We start from the raw sequence: 23,155 nt of genomic DNA, 5'->3' as shown, positions 1-23,155 counted from the left end.
CAGTCATGTGGCAGGAAATCCCCTCTTTCTACCTCTGTTCAAACTAACTCATCTAGTTTACATAATCCCTAAAAATGTAAACAGCAGTATTGATGTTTCTGCTTATAGTGCCTGCACAAGTCCACACTTACCCCGTCTTCCTCTCTAGCTCTAGGTAGCCCAGGCAAGCTCAAAGCTATTACAAAGAGCTGCAATTATGCTTGGTATTGTGCAATAAGGGGTAGATGTTACTTAGCATGGTACTATTTAATAGCTTTTATATGCAAAAGTACCTATATGAAACAAAGCTAAAATATGTAATTAAAAAATTATCCAATTAGCATAAAGTTATAGGGGTCTGCCCAAGGGACAAGCTATACTTAAAAGCCAAGGTCCATTCAGAACCAAGCTGAGAAGGCACAGCTGGAGACAGACACCTTCCTGCAAGTGAGGCAAGGAGGAGGACATTGGGCTGAGTGGGAATGGGACTTCCCAAGGGTAGGGTGGGGCTCCCAGGTGAGGCTGGCCAGGGCCATTCAGGCCTCTGTGGGTATGCTCAGGTCCCCCAGGGGCCATCTCAGCCAGCACGCTCAAAGGCTAGCTTGTACCCAGTGATCACTTACTGCACACTTCTGACGAGGGATCTCAAAGAAAATCCCGATCCTCGTAGGAAGGCACAGTCAATACAGCTGGTGTGGTCGGCCTGAACTGCTGTTTGCTCCAAATACTTATTCAAGGGCAAAGACCACAGGGTGGCACCAGAAACCACGACACAGGTTACCTTTGGGAAATACCTCGATCCTAAATGTTTAGGGTAAGGTCCTACCGAGGGTAAGGCGAGAGGCCCTGGGGACGCCACACTACTCCAGGAAGCTTAGAGACGTTCCGAGAAAGGGGAGAAGGCAGGAGGAGGTGGAGGATAGCACGCCTCCTCCGCGGGGCAGCGAGCTTGCCGCGGGACGGGCATGGCTGCGGCCCTCGAGCGCGGACGGAGGGACAGCCGTGCTCAGATGAAGTCAGGTCAGGTATCGAGGCACGCCAACACCGCGCGGCCCCGAGCCCCGGCGGCACAGCCGCGCCCGCGGCGCCCGCACGGCCGGGCGGGTCCCGGCGGACGCCCGCAGCGAGGTGGCGCCATCTGCCGGCGGGAGGGGGAGGCTGCGAGAGGCGCCGCCCGAGGGCGGTGGGGGGCGGCGCCATGTTGTTTGTAGTCCCGACCCCGCGCAGAGGGGGCTTCCGCGCAGGCGTAGAGCGCTCCGTGCCGCGGCGGGCGGAGTGCGGCGGCACCGCGGTCCAGGTGAGTCCCGGGCCGGCCCCGCTGGGATCCCTCCGCACCCGCGGGACTCCGCGGAGCCGGGACGCGCGGCTGCCCCGGGGCAGCAGGTTCCACGCGGCAACGGCGGGCGGGCCAGAGTCAATGGCAGCCGCGCCCCGGCGGCGGTGGGGGTGATTTCGCCGTACGGGGATCGGTGCCGCCGCCGGCCCCGGCCGAGACGCGCCGCTGAGGGGGGGCTCATCGCAGCCCGGCTCCGCTGCGAGGCTCCGGCCGAGAGACCCACTCCCCCCGCAGGAGTGGGAAATGATCCTCGTCACACCGGGCTGCGCTGGGAGTGGGGGAAACGTCTCGGAAGTGCTCGAGGTTATTGCGGAGATGGTTTTTGCATGTAAATAACGGAGGGGAGTGCGTCTAGCGTTCTGTTTTCTCTCATTATAGCTTTTATTTTTGGTATTCAGATCTCAGAATTCTCCTTTGTATTTTTTAGTTTGGACAACGCAAACTAGGTTTTTATCTTTAATTCGGCCCAGTCTTGTAGGGATATGAATGGGAAGGGAATAGCTTTTGAAGATTTTCGTTGGCTTGAAACATGTTGCTATTTTCTGTTTAATGAATATTTTGTATTTAGCGTAAGTCACAAGGAGTAATTAAAAACATTGTCTCGAAATCAGAGGCTTCTGCTATCTTAAAGAGCACCATTATAAGCGGCACTACAGCAGGTGGGGTATTACAGAACCAGTGGGGCTGCAAGCCCTGCCCCGGGCTGGCGGCTCGTGGCACTGCCTTTGGGTCTTGCATTGCCGATTGAGCCTGGGGGCTGCGCCGTTCTTTGGTGGCTCGAGAGGAGGTTGAAGCCAGTGTGCGATGATAAAGTACAGTCCAGCATGAATTGCTGTGAGGTTGTGACTTGGTCACACCACGTGTTTGCTCCAGAGAACAGGAATTGTCTGGTAAGGATCAGGGGGTTGTGTCTGGGAAATCCAAAAGAGTTTTTGTATTTGAATACTGGGGTGATGAGAAGATGGAGGTTACAAGTGGAAAAGAATGGAATACAAGTATGCAAGGCCAGGTTGGACAGGGCTTGGAGCAGACTGGTCTAGTGGAAGTTGTCCCTGCCCTTGGCAGGGGGCTTAGTATTGGGTGAGCTTTAAGGTCCCTCCCAACCCAGGCCATTCTTTGAAGAATATGCTTCTGCTGCATGTGTCAGGCATGCTTGTAAGTCTCCCATGTTCAGAGGACCTGGAGGCTCATTGCTTTAGCTTCTGCTTTGCCTTGTCTGTAGAAACAACATTTGTCTTCCAAATGATGGAGCCTGGCAAACCAGGTGCAGCAGTGCATCAGTCTATGGGAAAAAGCAGAAAGGTGATGTAGAGTGAGGGATCTCAATTTAAAATTAACATGAAGGTTTTCTAGCACAATAATTTCTTTGCGCTAGGCGAGCAGAGCTTACCACATGCTTCACTTAGTGAACTGGGGTAGAGTCCTGAAAGAAGCAAAGTGATCATAGGATTCATCTGGATTATTGGCCGCTGGACTGGGGATTGTTGAGGGGGCTCGAGATGGGCAATGACTGTTCCAATTTCAGTTATTTGTTTGGGATTTTAAACCTTGTGTGGTGCATAAAGCACCATGTCTTAGGGTGGGTAGCAGCTTCATGTGCCTTATATTTGTCTTGTATCAAGATGTTTGCAAAGGTAGAAGCTGGAAATGTTACAAAGTGAAAATTAAACAAATTATACAATTAAAATCATACAACTGCTGGAAGCAGCATTATTGAAACCTGTAACTATATTCCTAGCTACTCATTCTGCATCTGAGGTTAAAAATTAATTGAAATGAATAAATATGTTTGGTTTGGATTTTTCTAACCTCACCTTCAGAAACCCTCCAGTGCTCCCATATGCAGCTCTTATTTCGCATTGGTTATATAGACCTCAGTGTTTTCCATTGGAAAGTGTAAGTGTAGCGATACCTTTAGATTTCAGAGGTTTTATTACATGCAACATGTATTATGATTCCTTAAAGATATACTAGAAAATCTTTTTAGAGATACTTCTGAGACATCTATTTTAAACATTTCTCTGTTGTATGCTCAAGGTAAGCATTACAGCAAAGTAGTAATACAGGTATCTCAGTAAGAAGCACAAAAAATTATAATCGTAGTATAGTTTAAGGATTAAAATAAAAACAAAAAAGAAAGTAATTCAGCTTTAAATTTTTTGGGGGAATTGGTTTTTTATGTGTAAGAAGAGACTAGGGGTTTTAATTTTTAATTATCTCATTTTCATTCTCACAAACAGCATCTTAGTTTTTTCCTGGAAAATGGCAAAGTCAAACCTCAGTTCTGTTTTCATAGGCAATGCTAACACCATAACCCTCCCTGAGCAGAGCTTATCTTGTGCTCATTGTGCCAGCTGTGTCATGGGTAGAAGTAAATATGTCTGTGCTGCTTAAGCCCATGTTGGGCACTGTGCAGGGCTGGCTCAGGCTATTTAAGTCTGTAAATATTATGGCCTGGTTTAACCTGTGATGGTTCCAGGAGCAGAGGAGTGGTTTGGTACTTTTCCTGTGTAGTGCTGAAGACAATGTTCCTGATAGGTGTCTCAGTATTCCTTTATGTGAATGTGGTTTGAGAGGAATAATAAAATCCTGTATTGCTTTTCCCTTGGAATTCTCAGTGTTCTGGCCAGTCCGGTCAGTTATTGAGCAGAGCGGTTGTGATTCGGTCCTGCTGTGGAAAGGGTTGGGTGACTGTGCCTACTAATGTGCAAAGCAAAATTGATGAGAGACTTAAATAACCTCACTTAGTTTTCAGTTCTGCTCTTGTAAATTCTGAATTATAAATGGAATTTGCTGGATTTTTAATGGTCTTATTGATCACTCACCATTTTCTATCTGGTCATACCCCACTGTATGCTGTGACTGGTATAGCACCATTTATTATGGTAATCCGGTGGGTGCTGTGGGAAGCATCTGTTTTCATCTGGCTGTTGTCCTTTCCAGACTTTGATGCATTTCTGTATTTACAATGGGCCTAGTTCCCCAAAGGGGTTTTCCTTATTTTACATAACATAAAACTAGGAGAGATTATAAATGTAATGTTTAATTTTAAAGTAACCTTTACTGTTTGGTCATGTATAAACCAGACTCTCTTTGTAGTTAGCAGATGAACTAAAGATGTGAAGCTGCATTATTTTTTTCCTCCACAAGAGCTGGAATTATGGCTTTTACCTGTGTGTTTGAACAGAGAAGATAGGCAATCAGCTGCTTCCTTTTCATCTCTGTTTTGATGATGAAGCTGTGTGTTACATCTTAAACTGATCAAAAGACTGGCTGCCATGCAAAAGGGGTGGTCATATTCTTGCTCTGTCTTGTGCCACCTTCAGCATTTACTGAGGAAGTTTTCCTGATCCAGTTCAATTTGTTGAAAATCAGAGTACTAATCCAACCCCTCTGTGTCCTCATTTCCTGAGAAGATCAGCTTTTCCAGGTAAGTTAGCTGAGTGAGTTCAAAAAAGGTCTAGGAGTACCAGAGATGTAATTGATTTTTATCATGTAAGAACACTGTTCTTTTCTAACAGTGACCAAAAAGAGAAGATCATAAGGTCAGGATGTGTAATATAAACCTTTGCCTGATGGCCCTTCTGTCTCTTGTCATTTGTAGGATATCAAGAAGTAGATGTTGTTTGCTTTTATTTTGTTCATGATTAATGCATTTTTCTTTTGTGAACTAGCTCATGTTTCCCATCCACTTAAATGTAAGGCACTGCCACATCCCAGGGGAGATTTTCCAGAGCACAGAATCACCTTGTAGGTGCTGACTTCCTCTGTTTTGTTTTGAACTTGACAGCTGTTGGCTTAATTTCCTATCTCTTAGCTGTTGTATTGTTTGGACACAGGGAAGAACTGATCTCAATTTACTTTCTCCATTCAGTTGATGATTTTACAGGTTTCTGTTGTATGTCACTGCAGCAATCTCTGTTTCCAGGCAGAAGAGCCCTAGCCTGATTGATTATTCCTCGCTGGTATTTTTAAACATTTCCTTTTAGAAAATATTTTCCTTTCCATTATGTTCCCTTGAAAGGAAGAAACAGGCACTGCATTTGGGATTTAAGATGTAGCCATTCTATATTTTTATATGGTAGTTTTAATACTAATAATTTTCTAACATTATTTTTTCATGTGCTGAATGGGTTTGAACTGATGCTTTAATTAATCTGTTGTGATTCCAGCAAGATTTTCTGAAAGTTAACGATCAGTTTGGAGCACACCGCTCTATATGTGAAATAAGGACCATTTCTCTTCAGACTGGAACTTTATTTGTGCTGAATTTTATCTGTTGTTTTATTTCTCCATTATTACTTCAGAGGGTTTTTCTGCAGATCTTCAGCCAGCCTTTTTCTTTGTTCTCAGAATAGCTTGTATCCTCAGGAGATTTTCCTTCTGCTCCTTGCCCCTTTTCGCAGACTTTATGAATACAGTGTATAGTAAAGTGCTGCAAAAGGCTCCTTGCAGTCTCTCTCCCTGGGAAAATTGACCACTTACACCCACCCTCTGTGGTCTGCTTTCAGCTGCATGTTAGTCCAGGCAGGGGCTTTCCCACTCAGGTTTTCTGAAGCTGTGGTGCAGCAGTCCTGCCTGCTGTGAGCACTGTCCAGGGAGAGGCTCTGCATGTCCTGTGCCCCTCTGGCACTCCTGCTGCCCCGCAGTGAGCCCAGTCTGCAGACAGCTTGGGCTGAAAATGAGCCCAACAAATTACAAATTAATGCTGATTTAGTGGTGTTGTACTGGCAGTATACACATGCTGGGGTTTAATTAGAATCAGTTCAGTCAGGTAAGTGCATATCTGTGCTTGCTGCTGCTGATTGAAACTACGACCTTACCGGCCGAACTGCAGTCTCGACTGAGGCCGTCTGGGCATGCACTCCCTATTTAAAATGATCCCATTTGATGCTGTAGTCAGATTAGCAGGGCTTGCTGAATGAATGACACCTAGGTACTAATTCAGTTGATTTTGTGACTGTGTTTTGGATGGCTTCCCTGTGCTGGGGCAGATAAACAGTCTGACCCCTGGGTAATGTCTGGAATTCCTTTAAGTGATTAAGGAAGGGGTTTAGTGCGTTTATGTAAATTGATAAGGATCTAGTAATACTTTTTATCCTATATATGGACTTTATTCTAATTTATTTATAAGCATCATAAATACTTAAAAAATATAACTGGAAAGTCACAAATATTGCTACTGATACCCTTATGGCGTGTTCTAGAATTATTTGGCATCTGTGTACATTAAAGTTTTCTAAATACAGAGGACATAGATTTTTAATGAAATTTCTGCTCTCTAAATTTTTTTTTCATATCAGTTCTTGCAGATTTGCCTGGATTCTCCAGTACTGTTGTCACATGTAGTAGTTTTCTGCTAGTTTTTTTCTACTATTGTTGTGTGGAAACTGAAATTAGGTGCTTGTGTTTTTAACAGTTTCTTTTGGCTGTGGTAATTTTGAAATTTATTACTTTGCCAATAAAATCTGCAGGTGGGGGAATGGGTTCAGGTTGTGAAGGTTATTTCTGCCTTTGCATAGGCAGAAAGAAAAACTTGATTTAAGTGTGTAATGTTATGACTCATTGGATAAGGAGGGCTTGAGTCCAGATGGTAGAAGATGTGACCTGGGGAGTGGTTTAAGTCTGCTTTTCTGTTCTGCCAGCTCACGTGCCGCGTGGTTTGTATCTGCCTTAGTGGAGAACTAATACAACAGTGCTGGGAGTCTTGGGCAAGACCAGCTGCTCAGTTGACAAAGGAGTGTTTTTAATCATTGTATAAGAGCTCTACATTTGCTATTTTGCTTATGTAGTTCATTCTGATACAGTTTTTCAGAAAGAAATGGCCCTTGTTACAAATTAAACTTATTTTTTTCTTTTAGTTTGGATGAAAGGGTTATCAAATACATATCATATGGCTCTCAGGAAAGCCAGGGAAGATTTTTTTTTCTCATTTTACAATGCATTTGGGCTTTATCCATTGGCTGACCTAAAGAAAGGCGCAGGGTTTGGTGAAAATCTTCATGTGGATTAGCTCAGCCACAGAATAAAACTATTCTTTCCTGACATTTTTAAAGTAGTTAATTGAAAACATTCATTATTTAAAAAAAATCAGTAAGAGATATTTTATTTTATTACTTCTAGCGGTAGGTGGATGGAACACTCGGCAGGTATTCCTGCCAGTTCATGTTGATTAAATGGTCTGTGAGGTCACCAGTCAGTGAGTGGCCTCTCTGCTTCATCCCCACACAGGTGAGCATGGTCTCACTGCTGTGAGGTTGCAGTGTCTGTGGGGGTCCAGGAGTGCTTTGGAGTTGAGAGCAGAACTGTGGGACTGCAGGGCTGCTGGTTCACAGTGAGGTCATTGCTTTAATAGGAGGGATATTATTCAGCATTTTAAACTGTGCAATGCCTGTATCATGCAACCACTGTAGCTGCTGCTTGGGTGTTGTAAGAAACATAAGGAAGGAGTTACTGCTTAGAAGCTTGTCTGTCAGGATGTCTCCTTGGTGAGTCCTTGGCTTGCCTGGGTTAGCCTGTGGTGCTGGGCTGTAGCCTGCTTTGTCTCCTTGGCCATAGTGTGACTTAGTAGCGTCGGGCACCATGCTCATTTGAGCTGCTGTGCCATAGAACTGAATTATTGTAACTGAAGAGTTGGCACAATCTGGGGCACTCAACTGACATTTTTCAGAAGGGCTGGACTTTTCCAGCAGAGTGAATACAAAAGCACAGAGGGGGCTGTAGCTTTATAGAAAAGAGCTAATGGAGTAGTTCAGGTCATCTCTGCTTACATGTCATTTTATTTTTTGAAGAAAAAGCGAGGCCTCTACTGCAGAAAGAAGCAGCAATATGGGCTGTGTGCTATAGAGATCCAGGTGTACCCCAGTCTGGGAATGCTGCCATGTGGGGGGGTGGTTCTCAACATAAGAAAGTAAAGGTTTAAAATATTTTTTTGGCCACACTGAGCAGAAACATTGCCCAGGTATTCAGTACCTTTTGGACACTTAATTTCTGTATTTGTAACTGTTTTAAATAGACTTGAAGTTCATGGCTATCCTGCCCCTGGACTCAGCTGTGGGGTTGACCACGAGGCAGGAGCCACAGACAAGTTACCTGTGATTTCAAGGGATCACAAAGTTTTTCTAAGCTTCTCCTAAAATGCCCCAAACAGCTCAAAGTATTTCCTGCTGTCAGCCAAGCTTCAGAAAGCACCTCCATACGTATGCAAGCTCTGTTGCTCTCCAAAAGCTTTTTCTCTGCTCTCTTCAGCAGCAGTTCAAATCTTAGAAAATAGAAACCATAAGCATTTCTCCTGTTGCCAACATGCAAAAGAGTTATTGACATGGAATTGCAAAGTGTGATGCTTGCAGTTGGAGAAGTTTTTGAAAAAACTTAAGGCCCAGTTGATTTTTGTTGTCCTTGAATATGTGCTTCTCTGTATGTATTGCATGTGGTCAGAGGATCTGTGACCAGACTTTTGTCACAGTAATTGCTGACTGATTTCTTTGTGGCTGTGCTCCAAGGGAAGGCGCCATCTCAGGTCTCTGATGGTTACTCAGAAGTGTTACTTGCCTTAAAAGTAGTTGACTGTACTGCAGCACTCCCTGTCACTCAGCTCGTGTTCCAGTTCTCACCCCAGACCTGCAGGGAAGTTAAAAACCTTTGCTGATCTGATTTCTTTAGGGACTATCCTGGGTGTTCTGAACTTCTGTGGTGGCATTCTGGGAAGCATAGAGGTGCAGGGATAAGAAATGCCGTCCTATTTGCTTCCCTTCCCCTCCCCTCCTCCCCCCCCCCCCCCCCCCCCTTCTTACTTTCTGATATATCTATACTTTGGGTTAAATGGAAGATTTTTTACAATTTAGTGTTTTAATTATTGGACTGAATGATCTTAGAGGTCTTTTCCAGTCTTAAGGTCATGCCACCTTTCTGGTCCCTCTCTGGCCTGAGACAGTCATACCAAAGCAGTAATAGACTTCTTGTGCTTTTCTTAACCAAATGCTTTTTACTGGTTTTGTTTTGTTTGTTTGGTTTGGTTTCCTGTTGATGTTGAGTATGTCCTCATTAATTCTTTTTAAATGCATAGGAATATTGGCAACAGTTTTCAAATTTTAGGTAGCCTGACAGTCCTGTATCCAGGTATTTGAGCAGTTCTTGATAGCTGGGAAACAACAGTGTCAACACCAGGGCTGCCTGGTCATGTGTACTCCAGGAGCTTCACAAGAATAATGAACCCATCAAGCCCTTTGGATAGTGAGTGAGCTTACACTGTGAGAAATGGCTTTTTTTGTGACATTTGGTAGTAATCGCCTAAATGAAGTGTTTTCAAGGGGGAATTCTAAGCCACTATAATTATATGTATGCTACACTCACACCAGTATAAAAATGTCTTTGAAACTATTTGCAGAACTTACCATTTGGTTTCTCAGGAGGGCCTGTGTCTGTTCCACATGAATGCATTCCATTTCTGGCAGAGGTTTTAGGTGTTAAAAAATTATATTTCCTTACTGAACATTGTTTTCCTTGGCAGTACAATGACTTCTGGAAACATTTAAGAAATCTGTCATTCTGCCTTTTTTTTTTTTTTTTTTTATGTTATTAACTGTGATATCCTGAGGGAGCATAATTTCTGTAGGAATTCCTGCATCAGCAGTGGAGAGTGGATGAGACTAGGCAGTGCAGAAGCAGCTTTTTCAAAGGGACAGTGAGCTGAGTGCTTGTGTCAGTTGGGGCTGAACTTCAGGAAGTGTCCTCAAGAGCTGGTTTGATCTGGGAAAAAAACTTTCATCATCTTTTTTCCGTGTTTAAAAGAATGTTTTGTTGAGGTTGCAAAACAAGCCCAAGACAACCTTCAAATTCCGGCTTTGGAAATTGCGTTGCATAGGATTTCTCAGACAGATGGAGGAGACATTCACTGAGCATTATATTATCTTTTTTTGTCAGTAGTAGAAGAGATTTTCCTTGGGTCTTAGAAAAGAGAAATTCTTTTTCCCCTCTTGACTGTAATTGTTTTATTTTTCTTTAATAAAGACGGGAGTTTCTTAACAATAACAGCACTAAAATAGCCAGAGAAGCCTGTGCTCTCTTAAAAAAAAAAAGTAAGAAATAAGAAATGGGATAAAGTCCCTTGTATGGTATAGTAAGCTTTGGAGAAATTCACAGTAGAATAGAAATATGAATTTAAAATTGTGTATAAATGCAGGAGAAATACTCTCAGTACTTCATTTTAATAAAATAAAAACTGTTTAAGCACATATTGCTCAGCCATTTAGGGAGGTTTCCACTATACTAATCTCTCTGCTTTCTTTCATTGGTAGGTAGTAGTTGTTGGGAGAAAACAAGTTTTGGCTTGAAACATATTGTGCCGGAAAGCTTAACTTGTTACCTGAGCATTAATTTTCTGAACTGAGAAGTGTTGTAATGCAGATATCTTGCCTTCCAAAAGTTTTATTCACCGTTGTAATATATTAATGTTTTCTCAGATCTCTAGACTTCAGCTGTTCTGGGCTATGGATTGATTATAAACATGGCACTTATACTGCTATTTTTATCCTGTCTCCCTGTCAAAATGAACTGCTTATATAGAAGCCATCATCAATCACCTTGTTGGCCTAAAAATGACTTAAGCAAATGGTCTTTGTATTGTCAAAACATTCTGTATGGAAAGGCTCACAGAGTTTAAATACTGATCTTTAAAGATTTCATTTAGTGAAGTCTGAAGTATTTTTATCCTGTCCTAAATCACTAGACTCAAATTTTCTTTTGTGTTTTTAAGGAAACACCGAGGTTTCTGAGCAGCAGTGATTCCAGGGTGTGGGACCTCAGTTTTCAAGACTGGCACTTACCTTTCCATCTGTCAAGGGACTTGTTCCATGCCCTTTGTCCCTGTTTCCCTGCAGCAGGGTTTAATAATTTGTGTGGATCAGAGGTACAGGGAAAGCCAGGCTGTGGGGACCATAGGTGCCTTCCTTCTAGTGTCTTCTGGTGCTTCTGAACTACTGGGTGCAGTTGCAGTAGGAAGGGGATTTCTTTCTCTTGTCTGGCCAAGCAGACAAGGCCTGCAGTGGTTTCTGAGCAGCTATTAGAAAGTTCCATCCTTATTTTACTGGCATGCCTATATACTCCTAATTTTTAAGAGATGATCAATCACATCTTAACAATGACAGCTACTGCTTCTCCCTCTGAGCACCTGCATTAGCACAGTCACCCTCAATCTGGTAAGAAGCTTGGTTGAGCAGTGCTGTGTTGTCTCTCTCATGCAGTGGCTAGATGAAGAGCCATGACTTTTATTACTGCTGATTGCATAGTAGAAGGTAGAAAACAGCTTTCAGTCAGTGATGGTGAGGACTCTGTTTTCCTCCAAACTGGCTGCAGAGGCATTGCAGGAGAAGTAGCCTTGGAGCTTTTACCCCTTTCTTTCAGGGTTTCTCCCCTGATTACATCTTCATTTGAAGAAAAATCAAAACATTTAATCTCTAACTGACATTAATATTTAACAGGAGTGTATCAGGTGCCATTGTATTGGGCTGCAATGGAAATTGTTGGTCCCTTCATCAAATGCAAAGTTATTTTACGCTGACTCAAAAGATCCCAAGAGAAACAAGACTACTTAATCCCAATGTGTGGTTTGGTGAAGGAGTTGTGGAGAAAAATTTGTGTTCCTGTGCTGAACAGGAGGTTCAGACAGATCAAATAAACTGATCTCTGACTTCACTGTATTGAGTAATATTGACATAAGAAGCATTGCCTGAAGGGTCCAAAAGAACAAGAGTACAGCCTAGAAAGGGATCATGATGAACTTAATCAATTAAACCAGATTAAGTCATTGTTTTGAAAATAAATGAATGCCTGAGCCTGTGATGATTTCCTCTGCACCCTTTGTTTCATAAAAGCTCTTGAACAAGGAGAGGAATGTAGGACTTCTCTGTAGTGGATGGACACTTTCTCTTTGTAGCTCCTAGAGTACCTCATACACAAATGGAGCAAATGTACAGAAAAGGGCTCATTAGAAAACAAAAAAGTTGCAGTCAACTTGAGGTCAAGAGAGGAGTGTATGAGCATAAGATTTAAAACTATGTAATAAAATATTTTTAATGAAATTCCCAACTCTGGGAGTGGTGGGTGAAGCAGGGCATCATGTCAAAGGTTGCATAAACATTTATGAAGGTTTGTGGCAGTATTAAGGCACATTTCCAAAGAGAAACTCTGATATATCTCCTTGAGGAAGTCCTATAAAGCAGTAAAATCATATGAATAATCAACACTGGAGCTCATTATCGGCATAATCTGGCAAACTCTTGAGTATAAGAGAATTAGAAAAGAGAGGGAATGGTGATGAGAGAGCAAAGGCATGGAATTAGAAGAGAGAAGGAGACATTAAACCGTTTAGGACTTTGCACCTTGGAAGGAAGCCACTGGGAGGACAAAGGGAAGTAATAAAGCTTTATGAAAGAGTGACTGGTGCACGAGGTCAGTGAAGAATAACTGACATTTCTGAGACTATGAGGGCTATTGGGACATCCAATAAAAACATAGCTATAATCAGACAGATGGAAAATTTATTTTATTTATTGCCAGAGAATGATGTGGAAGCCAAAAGCACAGTAAGTCAAAGTTGGAGAAAGAAACTGAAGACAGATGACATTTATTTTTATCAATAAACCTACATTATCATTGTTAGCTCTGAGGAAACATTAAAAAAATTCCTGTGGCACTAAGTGATAAAGTAGCATTTTAAATTCAGCAGGGAAGTAATGCAGCTGGACTGCAGCTACCATTGTATGTCTACAGTGATGAGTTCTGAATTTCTTTTCCATTCAGAGGCAGAACTGGGGTTTATAATAGGCAGCTCTATCAAAATACAATTTAATTGTTTAGCAAAGCAAATTGAAGGTTAGATGCTCATGGAAAACTAATAGCGATCAAACTAGGAAACAGTGGTATGTAAGCTCACAGTGCAGCTGTGTTGTGAGTGCTGCATGAGTTCTAGTCCCATCGCTCTCAAAGACCCACTGAAATTGGGAGGGATTCTGAAAAGGCTGATGTGAATGATCAAAGGTGTGCAATGAGTTCCTTGTAAAGAATGATAAATAGATCAAAGCTCTTAAGTTTCAAAAAGATGTCTTTGAATAGGGTATGATGAAAGCACAGTCTTAGCAGCATGGCATGTATGTGAACCTATTATTCACTGTCTCTTTTGATAAAAAAAACTAAGACCACCAAATGGAAATAATAGATTGCAGGCTCAAAACAAAGTGAGATATTTCTAAAGTGGGAGCGGGACCTCCTTCTTTGGCATCAAGTCTTTAATCTGTTGGAGCAATTCCCTGGATTTAAGCTGATTTATTCTGCAGTTAACACTTCATCAGAATGCTGTTCATGGAGCTTTGTAAGCTTAGCTCTAGAGCTCTGTGCACAAGAGAAATCCTTTCAAACGATGGAGAAGGTATATGCAGCCTGACAGGCTAAAATGGCCCTTCTGATCAGTTTTCATTGGGAAAATCAGTACAACTTCTCAACAAAATATTATAGTAGAAATACCTAGTAAAGTCAAATACAGTTCTTGCAGCTCAGGACATACAGCCTCACCTTGTGTCTGATGTTTTCAGGTTGTGATTGGAGTATTAAAACTTCTGTGACAGCAAGACTTAATGTACCCTCTTTGTGTGACCATGAGCTGGGATGGTGGCACTTTCTTACGCTGTAGTGCTAGTTCCAGCTGCCTCTACTACAGAAATAATATGACATTAAAATAGCAATCAGTTAAATAGCATTATTTTTGGATTGTTCCACAGGAGTTGGAAAAGCAGGTGGTTTTGGATTAATGGAAACTGGACATGGCTTCAGTGTACAGGTACTATTATTTGTGGTTTTTTACCTGTGCTTTGTTGTGTTTGCATATTTATTGGCAGAATTCATTTCTTGCAGTTTTAGGCCAATTTAGCACCTTGCTAAACATTTCTTTACTGAACTGTAAAGACAAACTTCACTAACAAATTCATAAAATGCTCAAATTAAATGTGCTTTTGAGTTGTTTAACATCTGCTTCTGACCTGCAGAAGGGTATCTAGTCAGATAAGCATGTCATTATTTCCAGTTCATGAAATAAAAGCTATGACCTTAATCTGCAAATCCTTGAGATATTTGGAGTTTGAAAGAGTAGGGAGTGGAGTGGTGGAGTCTGCTGGTATTGCTGAGCTAGCCACTCATGGTCGCTTGTGTTAGGATGTGGTCTCAAGGACCTTGTGTCTCCTTGGGGACACTTTGCTCCTGAACAGAGCACGGCTGTGCTCAAGACTGAATCTGCCTCTTGAGGTGCTGAGGAAATGTTTGGTGGTAAAGTGAGTTATTATCATTTTACTTTTAAAGTGTTATTATGATCCAGAGTAATTGTATTACTGAGGTTTCACAGATAACTGCATGTCCTGTGCTCCATGGGTGCTTTCAGACCTCTCCACTAGTCAGCTAAAACTCATTAGCTGAAATTGCTGTGGACAAGGCTCCAAAGAGTACCCATGCTTTGGTTCCCTCATGGTGACTTAAATGAATATGATACTCTTTACAATTGGGTTTGGTGCCTGATTGTACCACAGCTCACCTGACTGTCTTTCTTACATCTTATGTATGACTACCCTTCTTTGGAACATTTAAAATATTTTCTGAGGATTTTTTTAGATACCCCAACTATGACATTGCAATACTGGACATGGGGTATATATACAGCTGCCATTTTCCAAAAGGATATGGCAGTGAAGCTTGGAAAGGGAGGAAAAAAGAGTAATGTTGTAATGAATAAAATAAACACAGAAGTAACTAGGGCTTTCATTTTATGTCTGAGATACCTGCATCAGCTTAAATTCTGCTTAAAGGTTAATATGGGAGAAATGTGCAAGTAATGTTATGGAAAGGAAATACTACACCAGGTAAAAGTGATAATTTCTCTCCAGGTGAGTGTTGGCAAGCCAGCCTGTCTTTAGAGAAGGTTTTGTCAGGCTTTTGTAGGGTTGAGGCTGGTGTTCTTATCCTTGCTGTTTGCTAAGGGCATTGGAAAGTTCCTTCTCTGGACAGCTTGTGTGGGCAATGGGAGTTGTGACTGCTCAGAGCTGTTCAAATAGTCTGTCAGAAATAGTTAGTTTTTGATAAAATCTTTCAGGGTGTGTTACTTTATATTGCATATTTTGGGGGATTTTTGTAATAGTGTGGTAAAAGTATTCTGTATATAATAGATCAAGCTCTTGATAATTTTTGTGACTCAAGGAAGGAGTCACAAAATTTCATGGGTGATTTCATGGGTGAGGCTGCCTTACTGTTCTTCTGCAGCACGAAGTGTGAGAATAAATAACTTCTGTGTTCACAAGGAACAGCAGTGTTTCAGTGCAGTGGAGAAGAAGCCTCTACAGGACTCAGGAGAGACAGATGCTGCCTAAGTACAGATGGATGTACAAGCCAAGGGGAATTATTGTCAGGTGCTCTTCTTTTGCCATATCCTAGACATTTGCTCTTGAACTGAATCAGACTAGATGATGCCCTACTCAGATCTTGCACAGTTCTTCACATGTTCTTTTTCTGGAAAGTATTGAACACTTTCCAGAGTTGGCAATCAATTTAATATTAAGCCTGTTATTTTGATATATTAACACCTGCCCTGAAAAATTTACAAGGAAATGAATTTCTCTTCCAACTTTAATGTAAAGTATCTGAGTTGACTCCTTATTCAGTATAAAACAGTTTTAGAAAGGGAATTTTTAAATTCTTCTGATGTGTTAATTTTATTTTTTTCTTTTTTATTCTGGCCTGTGATACTTTCAGGTTAAAAATCTCATTGATTATACCACTTGCAGCAAAAAAAATCCCATTGGATAAAAGGAAACTGTTTTTGCCACGAGAAAGCTGTGTAATGCTAGAATCTACATCCTTGGAGATTTTCAAATCTGTAAGGCCCTGAACAGCTGGATCCAGCTTTGAAATTACTCTTGCTTGGAGAATAATCTCTTCTCCAGAAACCTTGCCATGTTCCTGCTGTCCTGTCCTTACCTGTGAAAGAGGCTGTGAGCCTCTTAGTTGAGGAACTAATTTAGACTTTGGTGTCAGTTTTTTTCTTCACTGTTGCTTTGGTGTAGTACATCCTCATCTCATGCTGATTTCTAGGGATTGAAATCAGGAATTGATCTGCTGTAACCAAGTCTTTCTAAACATGGAGGGGTTGAACATGAAACCCATGTGATGGTTCACTTTTATTCAGGACTAGAGTATTAGAACTAAATCAATTGTATTGAGATCTTCAGTTAGTTTTGAAAGAAGTAAAATATTTGTGGTTTAACATCTTCAGGGGCCTGTTTACAATAACTGCTTATCCTAGTTGGCAGTTGCCCTTGGGTCATGGATTTCCATCATAAGATATGCGATGCAAAACTGTCTTAAGCTTGTGAATGTTTTCTATATCCCAAATGTACCAAACTAAATTTCACTTAATAGGAACCACCTTGACTTGCACTGTTACTTCTTAATGAAAACTAAAGTCCGAGTTGGTCTAACCAATGGGCTTCAGTGTGGAGAATTTTGGGTGAGGAAAAAAGAAGTTACTGCTTTTACCTGATAGATACTGCAAGCCAAAGCTATATAGATTCAGCTTATCTTTCTAAAAACTGATCTTTTTTTGGTATAAGTTGTTTACCCAGTTCAGTTCACACAGTAGATAGCTTTGGTTTTTTATTTTGATCACTCAGATTTTAACAGGAATTGGTGTGGGGGTAATGAGGAAAGGGAGGGAAAGAAGGATGGAGAAAAAGGGAAACAGAAGTTCTGTTAGCATTTTAGGAAGGCAAGGCCTTGGATCCTAGAAGTATAGGAGGATGTGCCTGCTGGACTTCTGCAGATCTCAGGCAGTAATGACCAGAGCTTTTGCAGGAAGAGCTCAACTCGCAAGCAGCCAGAACCAAGAACATCCACTGGAAATCTGCAGAGAGCAAACTGGGTTTGGGTGACCATGGAACCTGGTGAGTAGGTCAGTTTCCTCCTTAGGCCTATCTAACAAATTTGGGAAGGCATGTTTGGTACAGAGTGCCATCTGCCTTTGGCTTCCAGCTGCTTGCAGAAAAGAATTTCTAATTCTATGAAAAACATCACTTGCATTCTAATGGTATTTAAGTATTTGCTTTATATGCAGTTTTATAACTGACTTCAAACACAAGTCATTCTTACGAATGATGTTTGGCTTAAGTAGCTGGTGTTTTCTGTCCTATGTCTCTATTGTATTTATGCAGGTGTTTGCAAACTGCCCCCGTAATTTGTAAGGGAGGATGCTTACAGTGGCTGAAAGAAAATGTGGTCCATTGTTGCATCACAGAATCACAGACTGGTTTAGGTTTAGGCTGCCTTTGTGGTTCAGCTGGAACCTGGACAGTTGTAACATCTGTGGGTTCCACAGTTGTACTATTAGACTGTCCCTCCTCAAGGCAAAGGGCCGGTTTCTCACCAGCTGGGGAAATGCACTCCTTCAGCATCTCTCGTATCTCCTTAACCAGAACCCTCACCCAATCTGGGCGGTTCATTTCTGAGGTGGGCTGTGGGGCAGGGTCAGGCTCTGGAGCAGCAGCATCTTGAGTCTCTGGGGCAGTGTCAGGTTCTGCAGGAGCATCCCTAGCCTCTGGTGTAGGTGTGAGGGTAGTTATCCAGGTTAATCTTCCCTTATCTCTGAGTGCTAAATATAACAGGCCTATCAGCAACACCACCCATTGTATGATATCATTCGCACTTAGAAAGGATCTTAACCCTTTGAGAACTGGTGGAGCAGACCCAAAAAGATGGTTAAAAGGTTGGGAGAAAGTTTCCCCAGGTGCTATTTCCTCGCAGTAGGTACCGTTATTAAAGTAACCCCAAAAACATACAGTTAACGTGTGATAGCTATGAATCCATGTACCTGCCTTCCAGAGGAAATTAAAGATCCATGAATTCCTCACCCAATTAACCCAGAAGCCAAACTTGATAAACAGACACAGTAGCCTTAGTTGTAGGACCCATTTTTAGATAAGGGTCTGCAAATGGGAAAAGTATAGCTACGGTCACGTGCCACCCAAACCAAGGTAAACTAGACCACATGGTGATGCTTAAGATGTTTCCACACACAACAAAAAACCAAATTACTTAAGAACTGTTAATCCTTTTTCCCTTTCAATGCCCTCGAGCCCCACGTTGATGCACCAAAATCTTTCTTCGTTTGACAAGACAGGAGTCTGTGAAGGAGGGCAAAAGCCTCCTGTGCAATGGAGAAGGTAAACCCCCTCCCTCCGAATTACCAGGATCTTTAAATTAAAAGGCTCTCAGGCAAAGATGTGGGAATGGGAGTAACAATTCTTTACTAGGAGAAAACTAGACAATTTAAAAAGGCAAATGCAATCGGTACAAACAAAACCAGTGAGAAAGTCCAGAATCTGAGGAGTCGGGGTGCCAGTAGCAGTTCTGCTGGGACAATTGCTCCCCTTGCAATGGTTGATGAATTGCAGCTGAAGTGGTGATCTTTAGAAGGGTATAGTTTTCTCTGAAGATCTGGTGGCAGTTGGGCCGGTCTTCCTCTGCACCGGGGCCGCCTCCGAGCTCCGCCGCCGCCACCTCACCGCGCTCCGGCCGTTTCTCTGGGAATCCTGCCGAAGGAGCTGCTTCTCCGCGAAATCCCGCAAAGAGAGAGAGAGCTGCTTCTCTGGGAGTCCCGTAAAGAGAGAGAGAGCTGCTTCTCTGGGAAATCCTGCAAAGAGAGAGCTGCTCTGTCCCCCAAAAGGTACCCCTTTATACAATAAAAGACTGCTTGGCTTCCCCCTCTGGGTGGAGCATCTCACAATGGGATGGTGTTACGTTACCAGCCCTGCATTGAATCAGTCAATGGCCCATTAACAAACCATTACCTCTTCGGAGCAAACCATTGTTCTTGGAAAAGATAACAAACCTGCACAGCCTTCAACAGATGGCAAGTAGAATACAAGCTTATCTTACAACCCAGGACACCTATGTCTCTATTGTATTTATGCAGGTGTTGCAAACTGCCCCCGTAATTTGTAAGGGAGGATGCTTACAGTGGCTGAAAGAAAATGTGGTCCATTGTTGCATCACAGAATCACAGACTGGTTTAGGTTAGAAGAGACCTCAAATATCTTATTTCAACCCCTGTGCCATGGGTAGGGATACCTTCCACTAGACCAGGTTGCTCAAAGCCCCATCCAACCTGGCCTTGAGCACTTCAAGGGGTGTTTCTACTCTCTGTGAAATAAGACATTATTACCTCATTTATCAAAAGGCTTCTATCCATTTCAGAAACTTATAACATGAATGTCCATGCTGATGTGTACTCAAGTATTCATTTATAGCCCTAGTGATTTGTATCCACAGAGCACTGTGAAGACTCTAGTGAGTTTGTGTTTGTATTTCCCTACCCTTTTGTATGTGATCATTAACTTAGACTGCAGGATTTGGAAGCAGTTCCAGAGGTCACTAAATGTCTGGTCCTCATTACATGACTTGGTTCTAAAGTTTATGAGCCTCTCTGATAGGCTCTTTCAGCTCACTAAGGTAGCAAAATGCTAGCCTGGCAAAAAGTCTGCATTACACCGGCTGACGTTGCAGTCAAGCATGCCAGACCCCAAGGCAGGGTTTGGGGCCTGGCTGCAAGGGAAGCAAAGGAGAGAGTTTAAGGGTCCGGGTTTTCTTTCAGAGGCTGTGAAATGAAACTCTTGTTCCTCTATATGTCCTGAAATAATACCCTGCAACAAGGCAACTCAAATCAGCAAAATTAGACTTCTGTCCTATGTTCTGTATACACTCTCTCTAAATGGATTAGATTTATCATAACCTTAAGCTAAGTCCAGGCCCCTGCATATCATCTCCATCAGTGTCCTGAGCGTGTAGGTACGTTATCTGCTCTCTGATGCAGCTGAAGAGCTAACACTGACCAGACACGTAGTTTCTAACAATCTAACCTCAAATCAAGATACTTAACAGATTTAGAAAAAAAGATGGCACATGAGGAGCCTTTTCATCAGTCCGTTCACTGATCCAAGTGAAAGGTAGCCCTGGAAAAAACACGAGAGAGAGGGTAAGGAGATCTGATTTGCCATGTTACGGCATAATCATCAGCCTGGTGCAAGGGAAGGAGAGGTAGGAAGTTCTATCTGGTGTAGGGAGGTGTCTTGGTTTGACAAGACAGGAGTCTGTGAAGGAGGGCAAAAGCCTCCTGTGCAATGGAGAAGGTAAACCCCCTCCCTCCGAATTACTAGGATTTTTAAATTAAAAGGCTCTCAGGCAAAGATATGGGAATGGGAGTAACAATTCTTTACTAGGAGAAAACTAGATAACAATTTAAAAAAGGCAAATGCAATCAGTACAAACAAAACTAGTGATAAAGTCCACAACCTGAGGATTCGGGGTGTTGGTAGCAGTCCGGTTGAAATGATAGCTGCTCCTCTTGCAGTGGCTGATGAATTGCAGCTGCAGTGGTGATCTTTAGAAGGGTATAGTTTTCTCTGAAGATCTGGTGGCAGTTGGGCAGGTCTTCCTCTGCGCCGGGGCTGCCTCCGAGCTCCGCCGCCGCCGCCTCACCGCGCTCCGGCCGTTTCTCTGGGAATCCTGCCGAAGGAGCTGCTTCTCTGGGAATCCCGCAAAGAGAGAGAGAGCTGCTCTGTCTCCCAAAAGGTACCCCTTTATACAATAAAAGAGTGCTTGGCTTCCCCCTCTGGGTGGAGCATCTCACAATGGGATGGTATTACCTTACCAGCCCTGCAGTGAGTCAGTCAATGGCCCATTAACAAACCATTACCTCTTCGGAGCAAACCATTGTTCTTGGAAAAGATAACAAACCTGCCCAACCTCCAACAGATGGCAAATAGAATACAAGCTTATCTTACAACCTAGGACAGGAGGGAAGACAGGAGCATCCCTTTTGGCAGAAATTCACAATTGTTTTAAATGAGTAATGCAATTACCTCCTGAACTGGTCCTGAATTGTCTGTCCTGTATCCATTACTGTTTTTAAGTGTGCTAAGTGAAGTGGCTTCTCCTGGCCAGCTGCCTCAGGAGGGACATGCAATTCATCCTGACATACACAGGGATGTTTTCTGCTTGGAAGCAAATTTACAGACTGGAAATTATGGAAGGGACAGCTATGTGGCAGTCTCAATGAGTCTGAAGTAATGGCACCGATACTTGACAAGAGGTTGTCCTTCAATGACAGAGGTTGGGCCAAAAAGGAAAGAGCTTGTTCTGAGAACTCAAGGAGCAGTACTACACACATAAGAGGAATATTTCGTTAATGAAGATGAAAGGACAAAAAGCATATAATAAAAATCTTATTTTAGCAATTTGTTTTTCATACAATATGGTCTTAAAATTTGTCTGTCCTGTGAATGCCCCTTTTGCAAGCAGCCTGCAGCTAGAGCAGATTAAGATAGTGAAACTGCATCCCAAGACTTAATGTCTGTCTTCTATGTATTTCGATATTTTTACTAATAATCAGTATTTAATATTAACAATATGTATTTGCTGTGATAAAATGTATGAATTCTCTCACATGGTGGATGACTTGGAATTGGAGCTGTTGAAGTGTTTGGTCAGCTTTTGCCTGGAAGTATACTACTTTCTGATGGCCAAAAATTTTTTTTTTCAAGTTTGAGTGAAGAAGAAAAGCTGCAAAGACACTAGAAGTGGTTTATATGTATATACATGTACAGCACAGTGAAGGGCTCTTCTTTACCTGAATGAACTGAACCAGAAGCATTTTTGTCTTCTTAGCTGCTGAGGAGCAGAACTATTTTTTCTTCCTGATCTTCTTCCTGTCTGATGATTTTTAAGTTTGGTTTATCCAGACTACACATATATTTGTGTGTGTGTATTACACTGTTCATGCAAAAAGATAATCTTCACCAGTGAATACGTTACTATGTTGGATTTAGGTTGTACAGTTTATGTATTTGAGTGAACACAAAGTTTAAAAAAAAGTTACTCTGCGAATTTTTTCTTAGGCATTTGATTTCAATATTTTTCTTCTATCCCAATAGCACCCCACACAAATGAAATAAAAAAATCAATCAAAATTGCATTAGAAAATATGAAAACTGAGGTCTAACTAATTCTTTGTTTAGCTATACAGTAACTTAAACACTGGTTCCTCACAGACAGCAAAAGGCTCAGTTTGGTGGAATAGTTTGGGTTGAAAGGGCCCTTTAAGTCCTTCCACTAGACCAAGTTGTTTCAAGCCCCATCTAACCTGGCCTTGAGTCACTGTGATTAAATGTTTAGTGAAAATGCAACTTTTTCAATAAGATAAATAAAATGCAAAATCAGTATTTCAGTAAGTTGAAAAGTGGTATTTAATGATAAAAATCATTGTTCAAATCTCATTTAAACAGATTTCCAGTCCACTTTGCTCTGGAACGCTTTACTTTGCTCAATGCAATATGTATTCACATTTGATTAATTTTTTTTCATTTAAAGTGTGAAAACAGTGGGTTAGTAGGAAGCATGGCTGAAATGATGCAGAAACAAGCTTGAAAATAATACTGTGGAGGAAATTGAAGGATCTGGTGGAAAGCAGTCAGATTTCATCATAAGCTGCTTAAAAGCATGTTCCTGCTGAAGACAGCATTTTCCCCACTTGGGTGGATGTGTGCTGGGGAGCAATTGAGGTCAGTTACACATAGTGAGTACTGAAGGGTGGGGACACAGGACAACGGAGGAGATGGCAGGAGGAGAAGGTGCTGTGGATGCCTTGATGGTGACAGTGCTGATCAAATCCAAAAAGCAAATCAAAACTGATTTGGATAAACATCTAGCCAAAACCCTCAAGAGCCCTCGCCTGTGCCAGGGTTGGATCTTCTGAAC

At 42.1% G+C, this 23,155-nt stretch overlaps 1 protein-coding gene across 23 annotated transcripts in view; it reads left to right on the top strand.

The window, feature by feature from the left end:
- Positions 1 to 1,219: 1,219 nt before the first annotated feature.
- NDRG3 (NDRG family member 3) overlaps positions 1,220 to 23,155 on the top strand; it is a 61,796-nt gene continuing 39,860 nt past the window's right edge. For 7 of the 23 annotated variants that reach the window (XM_021536671.3, XM_085557743.1, XM_021536667.3 and 4 more), the window contains exon 1: positions 1,220 to 1,276. The gene's annotated coding sequence lies outside the window, so the exon portion shown is untranslated. Of the gene's footprint in view, positions 1,644 to 14,088; positions 14,148 to 17,200; positions 17,298 to 18,795; positions 19,068 to 23,155 lie in introns of those variants that run through there. The other 16 variants (XM_085557751.1, XM_085557737.1, XM_085557744.1 and 13 more) reach the window with 6 other exon arrangements.

This window comes from Lonchura striata, chromosome 20 (assembly GCF_050655825.1).
Source record: "Lonchura striata isolate lonStrDom1 chromosome 20, ASM5065582v1, whole genome shotgun sequence".
Classification (NCBI taxonomy): domain Eukaryota; kingdom Metazoa; phylum Chordata; class Aves; order Passeriformes; family Estrildidae; genus Lonchura; species Lonchura striata.
Note: the sequence above shows the minus strand (reverse complement) of the source record. Positions and strands in the feature narration are given on the sequence as shown.